Consider the following 19,510-nt stretch of genomic DNA (forward strand, 5'->3'; position numbering starts at 1 on the left):
GTTTAATTGTATCCCATGTTCATTAATATTCAATTCACTCATAAACAATTTTGTCAGGATCCACCCAGTTGCCTGATTTACAGCTGGCTCCAGCTCTCAGGGAGAGAGCAAGAGCCAGTTGCTCTCGCCCACCCCCTTCCCTGCTTCCTATGAGCAGAGAGGAGATTGGTGAATGAAAATCACTGCTCTTTACTCCGAGTAGACCAAGAAATGAGTGAACAGCGGTCATGTGATCACTCAGTTCTCGGGTTTAGAGCCAACATGCAACAGCTGTAGCATCTCACTGATGCTGCAGCATAGAGGTGAGCATATATGTTTATTTTTTGCAAACGCCAAAATTTTCCTTTTAAAGGGTATTTCTACTTTTGCAGCCAAATGAATACAATGTCTTTTTTTAATTGCTACATGTTTTAGGTTTTTACTTGCCTAAAACTCCAGGCCCCAACATACTATTTCCCTTAGTAACTAATACTTCTGCTGTCAGTGCAGTATAGACTGTATGTTGCATTAGCTATGTACAGTATGTGGTGCTGTATATTTGCAGTGGTATGGTGTTTTGCCGTATGCTGTCAGAACGAAAATTAGTTGGGTAGAGGGATTCCCAGGCATTCACAGGAAGCTTTGCGTTTTTATCAATTGATACAAGCCTTCCCCTGATTGGCTAAGATGGATTCAATGCCATATACCTGTCTCTCCGCCTCCGTCATTCAAAGCAAGTGCTATGCACTGTATGTTCAGTTGTGTTCATAAGTTTACATGCCCTGGCAGAATTTATGATTCTTTGGCTATTTTTCAGAGAATATGAATGATAACACAACCATTTTTCTTTCACTCATGGTTAGTGTTTGGCTGAAGCCATTTATTATAAATCAACTGTGCTTACTCTTTTTAAATCATAATCACAACAGAAACAACCAAATTGACCCTCATCAGAAGTTTACATACCTTGGTGATTTTGGCCTGATAAGATGTGCACAAAGTTGACTCAAAGGGGTTTGAATGGCTATTAAAGTTAACCACCCTCATCTGTGATCTGTTTGCTTGTAATTAGTGTGTGTGTAATAAAGGTCAATGAGTTTCTGGACTCTTGACAGACCCTTGCATCCTTCATCCAGTGCTGCACTGACGTTTATGGATTCTGAGTCATGGGGAAAGCAAAAGAATTGCCAAAGGATCAGCGGGAAAAGGTAGTGCAAGGAGTGGAAAATGAGGGGTTCTGTTGAAACCAAACCATGGTCAGGTAGCCCAACTAAAATTTCAGCCACAACTGCCAGGAAAATAGTCCGAGATGCAAAGAAAAACCCAAAAATAACTTATAATGAAATACAGGACTCTCTGAAAACATGTGATGTGGCTGTTTCAATATGCACAATAAGGAGGCACTTGAAGAAATATGGGTTGCATGGTCGAGTCGCCAGAAGAAAGCCATTACTGCGCAAATGCCACAAAGTATCTTGCTTACAATACACCAAACAGCACAGAGACAGGCCTCAAACCTTCTGGCACAAAGTCATTTGGAGTGATAAGACCAGAATTGAGCTTTTTGGCCACAACCATGAACACTACATTTGGAGAGGAGTCAACAAGGCCTGTCATGAAAGGTACACCATTCCTACTGTGAAACATGAAGGTGGATCGCTAATGTTTTGGGAATGTGTAAGCTAGCAAGGCACAGGAAATTTGGTCAAAATTGATGGCAAAATAAATGCAGTATGTTATCAAAACATACTGGAGGAACATTTGCATTTATCAGCCAGGAAGCTGCGCATGGGACGTACTTGGACATTCCAACATGACAATGATCCAAAACACAAGGCCAAGTCGACCTGTCATTGGCTACAGCAAAATAAAATGAATGTTCTGGAGTGGCCCTCTCAGTCTCCTGACCTAAACATCATTGAGCCACTCTGGGGAGATCTCAAATGTGCAGTTCATGCAAGACAGCCCAAGAATTTACAGGAATTGGATGCTTTTTGCCAAGAGGAATGGGTAGCTTTACCATCTGAGAAGATAAAGAGCCTCATCCACAAATACCACAAAAGACTTCAAGCGGGCAATACATGTTATTTAAGAGGAAGTAAAGCTTGTTCAAAAAAATACACCCTGCAAGGCAAAGGCATAATGAGCTAGTATACATAGCATACTAGCTCATTATGAATTACTTACCTGAGATCGAAGCCCCCGCATAGGTCCTGTAATGGGTTTACAACCACTTTGAGGCCGCGTACACACGGGCGGACTGTTCGTCCAACTTTGTCCGCTGAACAGTGTTTCAGCGGACAGTCCGCTCGTGTGTGGGCTTCAGCGGACAGTTTCAGCGGACAGTCTGACGAACAAAGTTTTTCGGAATTTCCGTAAGACTGTCCGCTGAAACTTGGTTTGAGCGGACAGTCCGCTCGTGTGTAGGCTTGTTCGGCAAACTAAGTCTCGCGCATGCTCAGAAAGAATTTACACGGCGAAGGTTGCATTGCAGCGTATCGGACGCCGAATTTCTCGCCCCGTCGTATGTGCCGTTCACGTCATCGCGCAAGTTTTCAGCGGACTGTTCGTTCGTCGTGTGTGGTCAAGTCCGTCCATGCTAATTTTGAACGGACTGTTTGTCAAACTGTTTGACGAACCTAGTTGGGCGGACAGTCCGCCCGTGTGTACGCGGCCTAAGAACTGATGTATGTAAACTTTTGATCAGGGTCTTTTGGGTAGTTTCTGTTGTCATTATGATTTTGAAAGAATAAACACAGTTGATTGATAATAAATGGCTTCAGCCAAACACTAACCACGAGTAAAATAAACATTTTTGTGTTATCATTCATATTCTCTGAAAAATGTCCAAGAAATCATAAATTCTGCCAGGGTAAATATACTTATGAGCACAACTGTAGCTAATGTAATAGACAGTTTATGTAGCACTGACAACAGGGGCATCAATTAGTAAAGAATTAGTTTGTCTGTGCCACCTTGGCCCAAAGGAACTATTTAACCGGTTCCCGACCAGCGCACGATGATGTACATCGACAGAATGGCACGGGCAGGCATATTGGCGTACAGGTACGTCCAATCTTCAATGCCGCCCTGCCATCGGGAGCGTGCCGCCGCCGCGCTCCTGCGCTGGTCGGGACCCCCGTGAGTCCAGTGGCGGGACCTGCGGACTCGATCGCCGCGGGCATACCCGCGATCGTCTCACGGGACGGCTGAATGGAGAAAAAAGACGTTTAAACAGCATTTCTCCATTCTGTCTAGCAACTAGTGATGCTGATCTCTGCTCCATGTGATTGGAGCAGAGATCAGTGTTCACTAAATGAAAGCCCAACCCCCCCACAGTTAGTAACACACTCCTAGGAACACTTAACCCCCTACACTGCCACCCACTGGTTAACCCCTTCACTGCCAGTGTAATTTACACAGGAATCACTGCATTTATATAGCACTGATTACTGTATAAATGACAATGGTCCCAAAAATGTGTCAAAAATGTCCGATGTGTCCCCCACAATGTCGCAGTCACAATAAAAATCGCTGATCGCCGCCATTACTAGTAAAAAAATAAATAATAAAAAATTATTAATAAAAATGCTATAAAACTATCCCTATTTTGTAAACGCTATAACTTTTGCGCAAAGCAATCAATAATAGCTCATTGCGATTTTTTTTAACAAAAATATGTAGAAGAATACGTATCGACCTAAACTGAGGGAAAAAAATTTTTTTTATATATTTTTGGGGGATATTTATTATAACAAAAAGTAAAAAATAATGCGTTTTTTTCAAAATTGTCGCTCTATTTTTGTTTATAGCGCAAAAAATAAAAACCGCAGGGGTGATCAAATACCACCAAAAGAAAGCTCTATTTGTGGAAAAAAAAGGACGTCAATTTTGTTTGGGAGCCAAGTCGCACGACTGTGCAATTGTCAGTTAAAGCGACGCAGTGCCGAATCGCAAAAAGTGGTCTGGTCTTTGACCAGCAAAATGGTCCGGTCTGTAAGTGGTTAAAGAAAAAGTAAACTTGGAGATAAGCTTTAAAAAGCCTACCAAGCTCTAGCCTGCTATGTCATGTTAAGGGGGGAGCTAAAGAGTTAATGTTTAACATAAGTAACCCTGTCTGTACTGTGCTGGCAAACATTAATTAACAGTTGTAAACTATTTGAGCACTATCTGGCCTAACAAAAAAAAAAATTTACAAGCCTGGATTCTCACTGTCTCCCTCTAAGTTTATTGGGGAATAGTCACTTTGGAATTGTTCAGAAATGTAGTCTGCCATGATGTCTTCTTATAAGAAGGTAGTAAATATTTTATTAGAAAACATTTATAGGTATGCTGTGCTATTGGGAACACATACCAATCATATGGACTGAAATTTGACTAATTTGACTGAAAAAGTAGAAATACACTTTAAAACCACTTGATGTCCGCCAACAGTGCATTTACGTCATTAATTTGACTTTAAATACTGTTGTTATGGAAGCATCTTACTGCCATAACCCAGGTATCCTTTTGCACTGTGGGCAATTTTCTTTCAGATAAAATTGATCCCAGCTGCGGATTCACCATGATATCACTTTTAGGGATGGTGGGAGAGGTGCCCCCCCCCCCCCCGCAGCTTCTGGGTAGTCTCCAAGCTTACCGAAACCGATCCGATCCCTGAGACGCCTGGACAGGAAGCTATGTGAGGGCAAGATAGCCCTCACATGGCTCCATGCCCTTGGAGGACCGGATCAGTGTCTGACATCACTTGCACCTCTCAAGCTTAAAAAGGAATTACAGTCTGCTCACATAATGTGTAATAAAACATCTTTGCCATTCTGAAGCTTCCCTCCAACCACTTTGCATATTATTTTATATATACTGTGATTCTGCACTTGCCAATTATGTTGCAGAAATCTCCCTCCACCAAGTCTGGCTGCAACCATTTTAACTGTGGGCAGCTGAAGCTGTTGCCTGTTCACTTCCAGGATTTACACAGACACACAGAGGCACACCCCCAGCTCTCATCGGCCCTCTTATGACTCATCCCCCTCCCATCCTGGTAAACTCTCACGAGAGTGAGAGAGAGAGCTGTGCATGATGTCATAAGCCGAGGCTAATGACCAGACAAAAAACAGGAAGTGGGCTGTATAAGGTATTAGTGTTTAACCACTTCCCGCCCAGTCAATAGCAGATTGACGTCCGGGAAGTGATTCAGTTATCCTGACTGGGCGTCATATGACGTCCTTCAGGATAACAGCCGCTGCACGCCCGTGGGGGGGCGTGCATTGCGGCGTTTAGTGGAGCAGTGGGTCAGTCTGAGACACCACTACACCGATCAGGTAAAGAGCCTCTGGCAGAGGTTCTTTACCACGTCATCAGCCATGTCCAATCACGGCTGATCACGATGTAAACAGGAAAAGCCATTGACCAGCTTTTCCTCACTCGTGTCTGACAGACGCGAGTAAAGGAGAGCTGATTGGCAGCTCTCCTGATGGGGGGGGTCTGCACTGATTGTTTATCAATTCAGCCCCCCTCGGATGCCCACACTAGACCACCAAGGAAGCCGCCGGGACCACCAGGGAAGAGGGCAACATGTGGATGGCCAGGTATGTACCCCATGGCCATCCACATGTGCAAAAAGATGCCCAATCTGTGCCAATCAGTGCCCACAAATGGGCACTGACTGGCACCATCATGTAACACATGTGAAAATGTGTAAATCAGTGATGCCCAGCAATGCCACCCATCAGTGTCATCTGTGCCACCCATCATTGTCCAGCCGTGCCACCTATCAGTGCCCATCCATGCCCATCAGTGCCCACCTATCAGTGCCCATCGGTGCCCATCCTTGCCACCTATCAGTGCCACCCATAAGTACCTATCAGTGCCACCCATAAGTACCCATCAGTGCTGCCTATGAGTGCCCATCAGTGCTGCCTATGAGTGCCCATCAGTGCCACATACCAGTGCCACCTATCAGTGCCCATGAGTGCCACCTATCAGCGACCATCAGTGCCGCCTATCAGTGCTATCATCAGTGCCTGTCAGTGGCACCTCATCAGTGCCACCTCTTCGGTGCCCATCAGTGCCACCTATTCGGTGCCCATCAGTGCCGCCTTATTAGTGCCCAGCAGTGCAGCCATATCAGTGCCCCTCATTGAAGAAGAAAGCTTACTTATTTGCAAAAAAAGTAACAGAAACAAAGAATAAAAATCGCAGAGGTGATCAAATACCACCAAAAGAAAGTGTGGGAGCAAAATGAGTGGCTGGTATTGAAGTGGTTAAAGCGCCCCATCCCTTCGTGCTTGTGCGCAGAAGCGAACGTATATGTAAGTCACCCCTGCATATGTATATGGTGTTCAAACCACACATGTGAGGTATCGCCGTGATCGTTAGAGTGAGAGCAATAATTCTAGTATTAGACCTCTGTAACTCTAAACAGATAAACTGTAAACTAAAAAAAATAAAACATTTAAAGCGTTGCCTATGGAGCTTTTTAAGTACTGTCGTTTGTCGCCATTCCACAAGCATGTGCAATATTAAAGCATGACATGTTCGGTATCTATTTACCCGGCTGAACATCATCTTTCTCACCATACAAAAAAATAGGGCTAACTTTACTGTTTTGTTTTTTTTAATTCAAAAAAGTGTGTTTGAAAGACCACTGCGCAAATACGGTGAGACATAAACGTTTTCAGGGATCTCAATTTTTTCTCTCTAGATTTCTGCTTAAAAATATATACATATAATGTTTGGGGGTTCTACATGATTTTCTAGCAAAAAATTCAAATTTAAACTTGTAAACAAAAAGTGCCAGAAAAGGTCTTAGCCCTTCTACACACGGTCGGACATTTCAACAACCAAATCCGCCAGATTTTGTCTGATGGATTTTGTCTGACGGATTGTGTCCGAAACTGTTGCATACACATGGTCGGACAAAGTTGTCGGAAAATCAGATCTTTCAGAATGTGATGACGTAATTTCGTTACGATGGGACTACGTTCAGGCTAGTAGCCAATAGCTTTGATGTAGGAATTTGATCTGAGCATTCGTGGCACTTTGTTTGATCGGAATTCTCTACACATGATCGGAGTATGTCCGATCGGACCAGTTTGTCGGAAAATATTTCCAGCAAGTTGGAAAATTTGGTCCGACGGATATTTTGACGGAAACAGTCCGATGCATACATTATCCGATTGGACACATTCCGACGGATTCTCTGACCGTGTGTACAAGGGCTTAAAGTGGTTAAAGTGGATGTAAACCCAATGTCATCCTTTCTAAACTACTGCCATAGGGGTTATCTAGAAGGATATACATGCCTCCTGCATGTAACTTTACCTGTCAAATGTCTCCCCTCTGTCTGTTATGAGAACCGAAAAACTGCAGATTCTGTGGGTGGGTCTGTTGTCTGGAGCTTGGTGTGTGGAGTCGTGATGTCAGTAGACTCCCCGCCCGTCTCTACACTCCCCTTGTCAATATACATTTTTTCCTGTGCATTTCTTACACTGGACTTCTGCTATGATCTCTAACATCCAGTGAAAAGACAGGAAAGTAACCACATGATGCAGCATGCCCAATTATGCTGAGGTGGGGAACATCCAATCCTGGCAGAGCAGCAGAAGAAAGGAATGTTAGGGAATTAAAAAATAATGCATGTCTCTTAGGCTAGTGCATGAGATATGTAAATCACCTGTCACTCACAGCAAGGGGGAGGATTTGACAAAGTTTTTCTCTGTTTGTCAAGATTTATCTCACTGAAAAATAAAAGAGGATTGCTCAGAGCTGGATTAACTCTTTGTGGCAAGACTGGGCTCAAATGATAGGAAAACATATACTGGTTTACATCCACTTTAAAGAACTAATGCCATGAGCTTGAAAACATCTTTATAATTCAAAGAGAGGAGTGCTGATCAGATATTTGTGGTAATAGGGTATGAAAGCCATATTTCATAAATTATGAATATAATCTTTATCATCCTATGGTGTGTTACCTTTCAGTACTAATTTTATGACATCTGAGCTGCCTTGCCTTCTTTCTGTTCAGGACCTGCTCGACAGTTACCTAGGAAAAAGAGCAATCTATCAAAGTATTGTACATATTACAGAGAGGTCAGAGTGACAGATAAGGATCAGTCATAAATCATGATGTAGTTTTTATCTATGGGAATGAACTGTTAGAGAATAACAGAATGTTTGCATACTCTCTATACTTTCTGCAGTGCTTAAAGCCCAACTCCAGGATTAGCAGAACTGCTCCCACCTGCCTCTATCTAACCACTGATATGAAAAAAAATAACTATACGCCCAGTGTACTTGCCTAAAGCCATGGTCATGCGATGATCCTTCCCTCTTCTTCTGTTTTCTGTCCCTCTTTTCGAGTGTCCATATGCATGCCGTAGACACCTCCTATTGGTGAAGGCAAAACTTCCAGCCACCAGGTGCTTTCTTATAAGCTCCAGAGGCAGAAGAACTCATGGGGGCATTAAGGTGGCCAGTGCCCAAGAAGATAACAACCAGGGTAAAATGGGTTGGGCTTTAAGTTAATTGTACCCATATTCGTGCACCTGCAACCACACAGCTCAGTAAAGTCCTGTGATACCCTTTAATTGTACTAACCCCCCCCCCTTATCATTAAATAGCCCCTTCTCTACTCTTTAACTGGCTATACCCTAGGATATTCGCAAATGAATGTTTGTACAAATCAGTGTATGGACATTTATTGTAGATTCTTGACAATACTTAGTACATTTAAGACTGATAAATGTCATTTGAAAATACTTCAAAGTTTTGTTTGCTTAACCACTTCAGCCCCAGAAGGATTTACCCCCTACTACAGTGATCACCACTGAATTCTGCACCCTCTGCTGAGTGACCTAACCTGCTTACTGAAAACAGGAGAATGCTCACTTGACACAAGCGCAGATCAGAGATTGCTTTGCAAATTCTCAATTAATGCAAATCATTCTCTTATTGCATAAGGTGGAGATCCTGATATCACCACCCCACCTCTCCACCTCATCTAATCAAAAAACACTTTGAATTCATTAAGCAAATGCAAAGCAATTTCTAAATGGTGGCCGTGCTGAGTGGGCATCCTCCTGTGTTCACAATGCTGCAGCTCACCTGCTCAGCTCGGGACCCGGAAACAAGTGGAGATCGCTGTGGTAGCAGTGAATACTACAGTGATTTCCAGCTTCCAGGGGCATCAGCCGTATATGGTATATACATAGTTCCATTGGTCCAAGCTAGACCAACATAACTATGTAAAAATATCCATACCTGGAATTCTTCTTTTGCGTGGGAGGAGGGCAAGAGAAGGGGCAGCATTCTGGGAGGAGTGGCCAACCCGAAGTTAGGCTTTAATATGTAAATTCAGTCAACACATTTTTTTTTCTCCAGACATAAGTCAATTTGGCTATTATCTAGAATGAATCATGCCAGCAGGGCAGCCATCAGAAATTTTTGGGCCCCTCACACAGCTTTAGGCCTGGGTCCCCTCCCCCCTGACCACCAACATTCCCCAGGGCCTGCCCACGGGCCATCCCACCGAATCCAAACACCTCACCTTTACGCACTCAGCCCCCCCTCAATCCTGTATAAATGTCAGCCCCCAACAAACCTGTATATATGTCAGCGCCCCCCCCCACACCTGTATATATGTCAGCCCACTCACCTGTATATATACCAGCCCCCCACACCTGTACATATGCTAGCCCCCACACACCTGTACATATGCCAACCCCCACACACCTGTATATATGCCAGCCCCCCACACAGCTGTATATATGCCAGCCCCCCACACCTGTATATATGCCAGCTCCCTACACACCTGTATATATGCCAGCACCCCCCACACCTGTATATATGGCAGCCCCCACCTGTATATATGGCAGCCCCTCACACCTGTATATATGCCAGCCCCCCCCCCACACACACACACCTGTATATATACCAGCCCCTCACATACACAAATTTGTTAACACATAAGGCTCTGGCCCCTCCCTGTACACAAACAGACTGCCTCCCTTTCCCTCACAGCCCTTAATTGTAAAGAAGGTCTTCCTACCTAGTCCCAGCTCGTTTTCACAAAACTGACCTGTTGCTGAGAAGCACAGTACAGCTCACACAATGGGTGCATATGCACATAGTAGCCAGAGGTGGCAGTAAAGAGCTTGATGTCTGAGCTCAATGCGATGAGAACAGCAGAAGCTGTGAAATTGTTTCTGTACTGCATAGCATGGCTCGCCTCCACCATCCTGCCTTCTTCTGACCTGGGTGGGCCCCTCGGGCCCTGGGGGTCCCTTACAGTTGTGACAGCAGTATCCCCCTGATGGCGGCCATGCTTGCCAGTGAAGTGTTTTGGCAGAAAAGTGCAGAAGTGTTTGGAGACATTGATGGCATCCACATAATAGCAGCTGACATGATTGTAGCTGTGGCTCGTATTCGCCGTTAATTTGTATTAATTCGATTGTTGGAGGCTTCACTTTAATTTTATTCTAAGACACAGGCTGGAGGGGCGTGAAACAGCCTGTGACTGGCAGAAATCCGGTCACAAAATAATAAAGATTTGATTTTAAATATATATTTGTATGACAATTTAAAACACTTTATTGATATTAAATTGGTTGTAAAGTCTTGTTTTTTTTCCTATAAAAATAACAAACATGTTATACTTACCTGCTCTGTTGCAGTGGATTTGCACAGAGCAGCCTGGATCCTCCTCTTCTCAGGTCCCTCCTCTGTGCTCCTGGCCCCTCCCTCCTGTCAAGTGCCCCCACAGCAAGCAGCTTGTTATGAGGACACCCAAGCCGAGTCACAGCTCCCTGTGTCCATTCAGACACAGAGCCACATCCCGGCCCATCCCCCTCTCTCCTGATTTGCTAACTGACTTTGATTGACAGCAGTGGGAGCCAATGGCAATGCTGCTGTAGCTTAGCCAGTCAGGAAGGATAGTCTCAGACAGTCAAGACACTCAGGTAAGTATTTGGGGGGCTGCTACCCACAGAAGGCTTTTTATCTTGATGCATAGAATGCATTAAGATAGAAAAACCTTCTGACATTTCAACCCCTTTAATTATTTATTTTTACTCTGTATTCCCATTCTTTTTTATTATTTTGAACATGTGACCAGCAGCAGAGGACTAGAAGCTCCTCCTACTTATGTTTCCCTGCAGACAGACTGGGAAATAGCTGGGTCATGCGACAGCTGTAGATCGAGTAGGAAAGAGGTACTTCGTTTTATTTATTTTTTAATTACAATAATTAAAAGGCCATCATCCACATACAGAAAAAAAAGGGACAATGTAAATGAAACAGTGTGCGTTTAGTATTACTTTAACTATATTTTACAGCTAGTCATAAACACAGCTATCGTATTACGGTATTATTTGGATTTAAATAAAAAGACACCCTTAACCACTTGCCGACCGCCGCACGACGATGTACGTCGACAGAATGGCACGGGCAGGCATATGGGCGTACCTGTACGTCCCTGCCTTCCCGCGGGTGGGGGGCCCGATCGGGCCCCCCCCCCGTGCCTGCGGCTGTCGGTATTCGTTTGGGAGCGATCCGGGATGAGGGGGCGGCCATTCATTCATGGCCACCCCCTCGCGATCGCTCCCGACGAATGGAAATCCTTCGTGACATCACTTCCTCTCCTGTAATGTAAACACAGGAGAGGAAGTGATGTAATCTCTCCTCCGTGTCGGTATTTTTCGTTCCGGCACCGAGGAGAGAGGATCGGTGAGTTGCACCAACACGACACTTCACAGTAGAACATGCCAGGCACACTCACACCCCCCCTTTACCCCCCGATCACCCCCCCAATTACCCCTGCCCCCCCAGTCACAGTGACACCAATGCATTTTTTTTTTTTTTTTGCATTGGTGTCATTTGTGACTGTAATAACTGTTAGGGCAGTTAGGGTTAGCCCCCTTTAGTTCTAATGTACCCCCCTAACCCCCCCCAATAAAGGTTTAACCCTGTGATCACCCCCGTCGCCAGTGTCACTAAGGCTGGGTTCACATTGCAGCGGTTTATGAGAACGGATGTGATTCGCACTGCACTGCAGTGCAAATCACATCCGATCTCTGCGATTCGAGTTCAGCCATTCGCCGCACCCGCCGCACCCGCCGCAAATTCGCACGGGACCCTTTTTTTGGTCCGCAGCAGAATCGGATCGCATGGGTGTTCACACCATGCGATCCGAGTTTGCAGATCGCACTGCGATATGCGAACTGATCTGGGGGTGTCATTAACATTTCACTGACACTCCCAGCAGTTCGCATAGGGCAGTGTGAACTGCCGCCGGGAGGCATGCGATGCGGGAACCCGCCGCGGATTCGTGGCGTTCCCGCATCGCTCCAGTGTGAACCCAGCCTAATAAGCGATCGTTTTTCTGATCGCTGTATTAGTGTCACAGGTGACGCTAGTTAGGCAGGTAGGTATTTAGGTTCGCCACAGCTTTTTATAGCGCCAGGGACCCCCATATACTACCGCATAAAGCCCCCTGATTGCCCCCTAGTTAACCCTTTCACCAGTGATCACCATATAACTGTTAGAGGTGACGCTGGTTGGTTAGTTATTTTTTTATAGTTTCAGGGCACCCGCCATTTATTACCTAATAAAGGTTTAACCCCCTGATCACCCGGCGGGTGTCATTTGTGACTGTAATAACTGTTAGGGCAGTTAGGGTTAGCCCCCTTTAGTTCTAAGGTACCCCCCTAACCCCCCAATAAAGGTTTAACTCCGTGATCACCCCCCGTCGCCAGTGTCACTAAGGCTGGGTTCACATTGCAGCGGTTTATGAGAACGGATGTGATTCGCACCGCACTGCAGTGCAAATCACATCCGATCTCTGTGCGATTCGAGTTCAGCCATACAGATAGTATGGCTGAATTTGCGTTGCACCCGCCGCACCCGCCGCAAACTCGCACGGGACCCTTTTTTTGGTCCGCAGCAGAATCGGATCGCATGGGTGTTCACACCATGCGATCCGAGTTTGCAGATTGCACTGCGATATGCGAACTGATCTGGGGGTGTCATTAACATTTCACTGACACTCCCAGCAGTTCGCATAGGGCAGTGTGAACTGCCGCCGGGAGGCATGCGATGCGGGAACCCGCCGCGGATTCGTGGCGTTCCCGCATCGCTCCAGTGTGAACCCAGCCTAATAAGCGATCGTTTCTCTGATCGCTGTATTAGTGTCACAGGTGACGCTAGTTAGGCAGGTAGGTATTTAGGTTCGCCGCAGCTTTTTATAGTGCCAGGGACCCCCATATACTACCGCATAAAGCCCCCTGATTGCCCCCTAGTTAACCCTTTCACCAGTGATCACCATATAACTGTTACAGGTGACGCTGGTTGGTTAGTTATTTTTTTATAGTTTCAGGGCACCCACCATTTATTACCTAGTCTCACTAGTGTACCCCTAAATTTAGGGGTGTCTACTTTCCAAAATGGGGTCATTTGGGGGGGGGTTTGTGCCATCTTGGCATTTTATGGCCTTCAAAACTGTAACGCCCTTAGAAAGCCTGAAGGCGGTGCTTGGTTTTCGGGGCCCCGTACGCGGCTAGGCTCCCAAAAAGTCCCACATATGTGGTATCCTCGTACTCAAGAGAAGCAGCAGAATTTATTTTGGGGTGTCATTTCACATATGCCCATGGCATGCGTGAGCAATATATCATTTAGTGACAACTTTGTGAAAAAAAAAAAAAAAGTTTGTAATTTTCCCGCAACTTGTGGCAAAATATAAAATATTCCATGGACTCAACATGCCTCTCAGCAAATAGCTTGGGGTGTCTACTTTCTAAAATGGGGTCATTTGTGGGGGTTTTGTGCCATCTTGGCATTTTATGGCCTTCAAAACTGTAATAGGTAGTGAGGAGTGAAGTCAAATATTTACGCCCTTAGAAAACCTGAAGGCGGTTCTTGGCTTTCGGGGCCCCGTACGCGGCTAGGCTCCCAAAAAATCCCACACATGTGGTATCTCCGTACTCAGGAGAAGCAGCAGAATTTATTTTGGGGTGTCATTTCACATATGCCCATGGCATGTGTGAGCAATATATCATTTAGTGACAACTTTGTGAAAAAAAAATAAAAAAAAATTAAAGTTTGTAATTTTCCCGCAACTTGTGGCAAAATATAAAATATTCCATGGACTCAACATGCCTCTCAGCAAATAGCTTGGGGTGTCTACTTTCTAAAATGGGGTCATTTGTGGAGGTTTTGTGCCATCTTGGCATTTTATGGCCTTCAAAACTGTAATAGGTAGTGAGAAGTGAAATCAAAAATTTACGCCCTTAGAAAGCCTGAAGGCGGTGCTTGGTTTTCGGGGCCCCGTACGCGGCTAGGCTCCCAAAAAGTCCCACACATGTGGTATCCCCGTACTCAGGAGAAGCAGCAGAATTTATTTTGGGGTGTCATTTCACATATGCCCATAGCATGTGTGAGCAATATATCATTTAGTGACAACTTTGAATAATGACAAAAAAAAATTTTTTTTTTTTTTTTTACACAATCGCTTGAGGCAAAAAAATAAAATATTCAATGGGCTCAACATGCCACTTATCAATTTCCTTAGAGGGTCTACTTTCCAAAATGGGGTCATTTGGGGGGGTTTTGTACTGCCCTGGCATTTTAGCACCTCAAGAAATGAGATAGGCAGTCGTAAACTAAAAGCTGCGTAAATTCCAGAAAACGTACCTTAGTTTGTAGATGTGACAACTTTTGCGCAAACCAATAAATATACAGTTATTGACTTTTTTTTTACCAAAGACATGTGGCTGAATACATTTTGGCCTAAATGTATGACTAAAATTGAGTTTATTGGATTCTTCTAATAACAAAAAGTAGAAAATATCATTTTTTTTCAAAATTTGCGGTCTTTTTACGTTTATATCGCAAAAAATAAAAATCGCAGAGTCAGTCAAATACCTTTAAAAGAAAGCTCTATTTGTGGGAAGAAAAGGACGCAAATTTTGTTTGGGTACAACATTGCATGACCGCGCAATTACCAGTTAAAACAGCGCAGTGCCAAAGTGTAAAAAGACCTCTGGTCATTTACCAGAAAAATGGTCCGGTCTGAAAGTGGTTAAAGAGTTACCATTACGAAACATACAAATACACTCTTCATTCCAAGATGGCAAGTCTGCATTTAGTGCCCCTAGACTTGAGGGGTTGGTTGGGAATGCAGGTAGTAGTTGATTGCCCTTGGGACAGCAAATACTCAGGTTGCACAATATTTCATAAAATTGCAAGAGTGGCCCTGCTAACTTAGCAAGTTTATATTTTATTGAATTCTGGCTTGCCCAATCTCTTGTCATATACATGGGTCTTCAAGTTGTAGATGTGCCATACCTGGGCAAATTGCTACATGACCACAAGTGTGGGCAGCCCATTGCATTAGGGTGTGCACCTCAAGCTCAAGCACACATGCCTTCCTCTGCAAACTCAGCTGCATGGGGCAGTGAATGAATGAGAAGTGCTCTATGCTGAGCGACTTCACTGTTTCAGTTTTGTACACAGTGAGTAAGTGTGTTCACTGTGTTCATTTAAAAAATGAAGGGGCCACTAAATGACATATTAATGTCCGATTGGGTCCGCCTGAAAAACATACAGACGAACCTGATTTGTCTGCTTGTGTGACCCAAAGCCCTTGTACACACGGTCAGAGAATCTGTCGGAATGAGTCTTATCGGACCGTGTCGTCAGATAATCCGACTGTGTGTGGTATGCATTGGACTGATTCCGTCCGACCCAATTTTCCAACATGTTGGAAATATTTCCCGACCAACTGGGCCGGACGGACCTAATCCGATCATGTGTAGAGCATTTTCATCGGACCAAGTGCCACGCATGCTCAGATCAAATTCCTACATCAAAGCTATTGGCTACTAGCCTGAATGTAGTCCCATCGTAACGAAATTACGTCATCACGTTCTGAAAGATCGGATTTTTCGCCAACTTGGCCCGACCGTGTGTATGCAACAGTTTAGGACACAACCCGTCGGACTAAATCCGACGGGCAAAATCCGGCGGATTTGGTTGGCAAAATCTCCGACCGTGTGTACGTGGGCAAAGAGGTCGAAAGGTGCAGCAACTACTTAGCACCCTGCTCTCTCTGCTTTCTCCACCTGCCAACATGTTTCTTGCCAGCACATGTGCATATAGCAAACCTGATTGTCTCCCAGGGCTGCCCCCCCCCCCCCAACTCATTTAGAATGCTGTTGTACAAGGAATTAAGAGGCTGATACCAAGTGAAATCCAGGTCCTCACAATTGTATACGTTTAAAAATACATTGGATTATAAGAATGCGGAACTGTCATTGGCTGCTGCTGCTGTCAATCACAGCCAGTGAGCCAATCAAGACAGAGATGGGGCAGGGCCGAGCCACGGCTCTGTGTGTGAATGAACACGAATCAGAAGTGAGCCTGCTCAGGTACCCCCATTGCAAGCTACTTGCTCTGGGGGGCACTTGGACGAAGGGAGGGGCCAGGAGCGCCAGGAGGGAGGGGCCAGGAGGGGAGGATTGAGACTGCTCTGTGCAAAACAGCTGCACAGAGCAGGTAACTATAACGTGTTTGTTATTTTTTATTTCAATGCCTTTATTATTACTTTTAAAAGCTATTTTTGAAACCCCAACAATGAACAACTGTGAGAAATAAAATAAAGGTGGAGTATTACAATAATTAAAAAAACAACAAAACTTGATTATGCTGCTTTTCTGTGCTGTGAAACCAGATAAGAAAGCTGATAAAAGGCAGAAACAGGCCAAGAGCCAAATTCCTTAGATGTTTAGTAAGTTATTGGCTTTAAATCTTCGGTATTTTAGTGAGTGTTGAAAGGGAACAAACTCCACACATCATGGTTTAAAGGATACCTCCATCTCCATTAAAGTTCAAATACAGAATTTAACTGTTACGCAGTCATTTTGCTATATAATACTTTTAAAGCAGAGCTCTAGTTAAGAACAAGACAAACAGCAATAGCCAAATAAAATATAGGACAACAACACAAGCTTTTTCTGCAATATTCATATTCAGTATTATCCAGAATCACTGTACCCCTGCTCTGGAAGTGCCTTACTAACTTTGCTAGAAGTTTGCACAGAGCTTGAGATGAAATTACAGCCAGTCTGTTGCAACATTACAATCTATTTTGTATTGTAAAGCGTATCTTCACCTTGAAAAAAAATGTTTCTTCCTTTCCAACTCTACCCACTCCGCTGCATGCACCTCTCTCTTTGTTTGCATACTAGAGGTTTCAGTGCCACCCCCCCAACTTCCCTTCTTGCCTAGGCGAATGATAAACAGCACACCCAGTGCCTTCTGGGATATGCATATCACCAATTCCAGGAGACAGACTTCCATTCATAAAAGGAGGAGGGGTGGGCCTAATGGCATGTCATTGGGAGGCATTGGCCTAAACCCGGTAGAGACTGCATCCTCTCGATGACATCACACCAGAACATGGCAGCCTAGTACTCAAGTGGGAAGAAGAGCAGTGGATCTCGGCAGGACAAGGTTAGATCCGCTGGGTGGGTGAGTATCTGAATTGGGCACAATCCAGCACAGGTAAGCAGAGATTTAAAAAATAGATAAGTTGATGGAGGAGGAAATTCCTCTTAAATGTCTTTTCTCAATATCTACAAACATAGGCAAGTAAGGATCTTCAGTAAGGTGTGCTAAATTTCTCACAATGCTTATACAGCAGTCAAACCAGGAGAGGACTTTTTTGATCTAGCAAACGATGTTAACAGACTTCAGGTGACTATTTCCATTTATATGTCTTAACATGATAACTACAGTGCCTTGAAAAAGTTTTCATACCCCTTGAATACCACATTTTGTCTTATTACAACCAAAAACTTAAATGTAATTTATTGGCCTCATGTTGTAAAGTGCTGCGCAAACTGTTGGCGCTATATAAAACCTGAATAATAATAATAATATTGGGATTTTATGTGATAGATCAACACAAAGTTGCACATAATCGTGAAGTGGAAGGAAAATTATAAATGGTTTTCAACATTTTTTACGAATAAATATGTGAAAAGTGTGACATGCATTTAGATTCAGCCCCCCCTGAGTCAATACTTTGTAGAACCACCTTTCGCTGCAATTGCAGCTGAAAGTCTTTTTTGGGTATGTCTCTACAAGCTTTGCACATCTAGAGAGTAACATTTTTGCCCATTAGTTTTTGCAAAATAGCTCAAGCTCTTGCAGATTGGATGGAAAATGTCTGTGAACAGCAAATTTCAAGTCTTGCCACAGATTCTCAATTGGATTTAGGTCTGGACTTTGACTGGGCTATTCTAAGCCCTTGTACACACGGTCGGAGATTCAGACAACCAAATCCGTCGGATTGTGTCCGAAACTGTTGGATACACACGGTCAGACAAAGTTGTTGGAAAATCCGATCATTCAGAACGTGATGACGTAATTTCGTTACGATGGGACTACGTTCAGGCTAGTAGCCAATAGCTTTGATGTAGGAATTTGATCTGAGCATGCGTGGCACTTGGTCCGATCAGAATTCTCTACACATGATCGGAGTATGTCCGATCGGACCAGTTTGTCGGAAAATATTTCCAGCAAGTTGGAAAATTGGGTCCGACGGATATTCCGACGGAATCAGTCCGATGCATACCACACACAGTCGGAGTATCCGACAACACGGTCCGATAGGACACATTCCGACGGATTCTCCGACCGTGTGTACAAGGGCTTACACATGAATATGCTTGATCATTGAAGCTCTGGCTGTATGTTTTGAGTTGTTGTCCTGCTTGAAGTCTCAAGTCTTTTGCAGACTCTAACAGGTTTTCTTCTAAGATTGCCCTATCTTTGTCTCCATCCATCTTCCAATCAACTTTGGCCAGCTTCCCTGCTGAAGAAAAGCATCCCCACAACATGATGCTGCCACCACCATGTTCCCCAGTGAGGATGGTGTGTTCAGGGTCATGTGCAGTGTTTGTTTTCTGGCACACATAGCATTTTTCTTATAGGCCAAAAAGTAAAATTTTGGTCTCATTTTAGCAAAGCACCTTCTTACGCATGTTTGCTGTGTCCCCCACATGGCGTCTCCCAAACTACAAATGGGACTTCTTATGGCTTTCTTTCAACAATGAATTTCTTCTTGCCATTCTAACATCAAGGGCAGATTTGTGGAGTGCACAATTAATAGTTGTCCTGTGGACATATACTCATATACTCCCACCTGAGATGTGGATCTCTGCAGCTACTCCAGAGTTACCATGGGCCTCTTGGCTGCTTCTCTGATTAATGCTCTCCTTCCCTAGCCTGTCAGTTTAGGTGGAGGGCCATGTCTTGGTAGGTTTGCAGTTGTGCCATACTCTTTCCATTTTTGGATGATGGATTGAACAGTGCTCCGTGAGATGGTCAAAGCTTGGGATATTTTTTTATAACCTAAACTTCTCCACAACTTTATCCCTGACCTGTCTGGTGTGTTCTTTGGCCTTCATGATACTGTTTGTTCACTAAGTTTTTCTAACAAATCTCAGAGGGCTTCACAGAACAGCTGTAT

General features: G+C 44.3%; 1 protein-coding gene across 3 annotated transcripts in view; it reads right to left on the reverse strand.

Moving 5' to 3' along the window:
• Positions 1-19,510, reverse strand: part of ADAMTS10 (ADAM metallopeptidase with thrombospondin type 1 motif 10) — a 233,228-nt gene that overhangs the window by 186,150 nt on the left and 27,568 nt on the right. For 2 of the 3 annotated variants that reach the window (XM_077476315.1, XM_077476313.1), the window contains exon 2: positions 7,956-8,026. The exons of the other annotated variant lie outside the window; for it this stretch is intronic. The gene's annotated coding sequence lies outside the window, so the exon portion shown is untranslated. The remainder of the gene's footprint in view (positions 1-7,955; positions 8,027-19,510) is intronic. 3 annotated transcript variants of the gene reach the window in all.

The sequence above is a fragment of the Lithobates pipiens genome, unplaced genomic scaffold, assembly GCF_037356315.1.
Source record: "Lithobates pipiens isolate NorthernLeopardFrog02 unplaced genomic scaffold, aLitPip1_a1.2 Scaffold_13, whole genome shotgun sequence".
NCBI classification, from domain to species: Eukaryota; Metazoa; Chordata; class Amphibia; order Anura; family Ranidae; genus Lithobates; species Lithobates pipiens.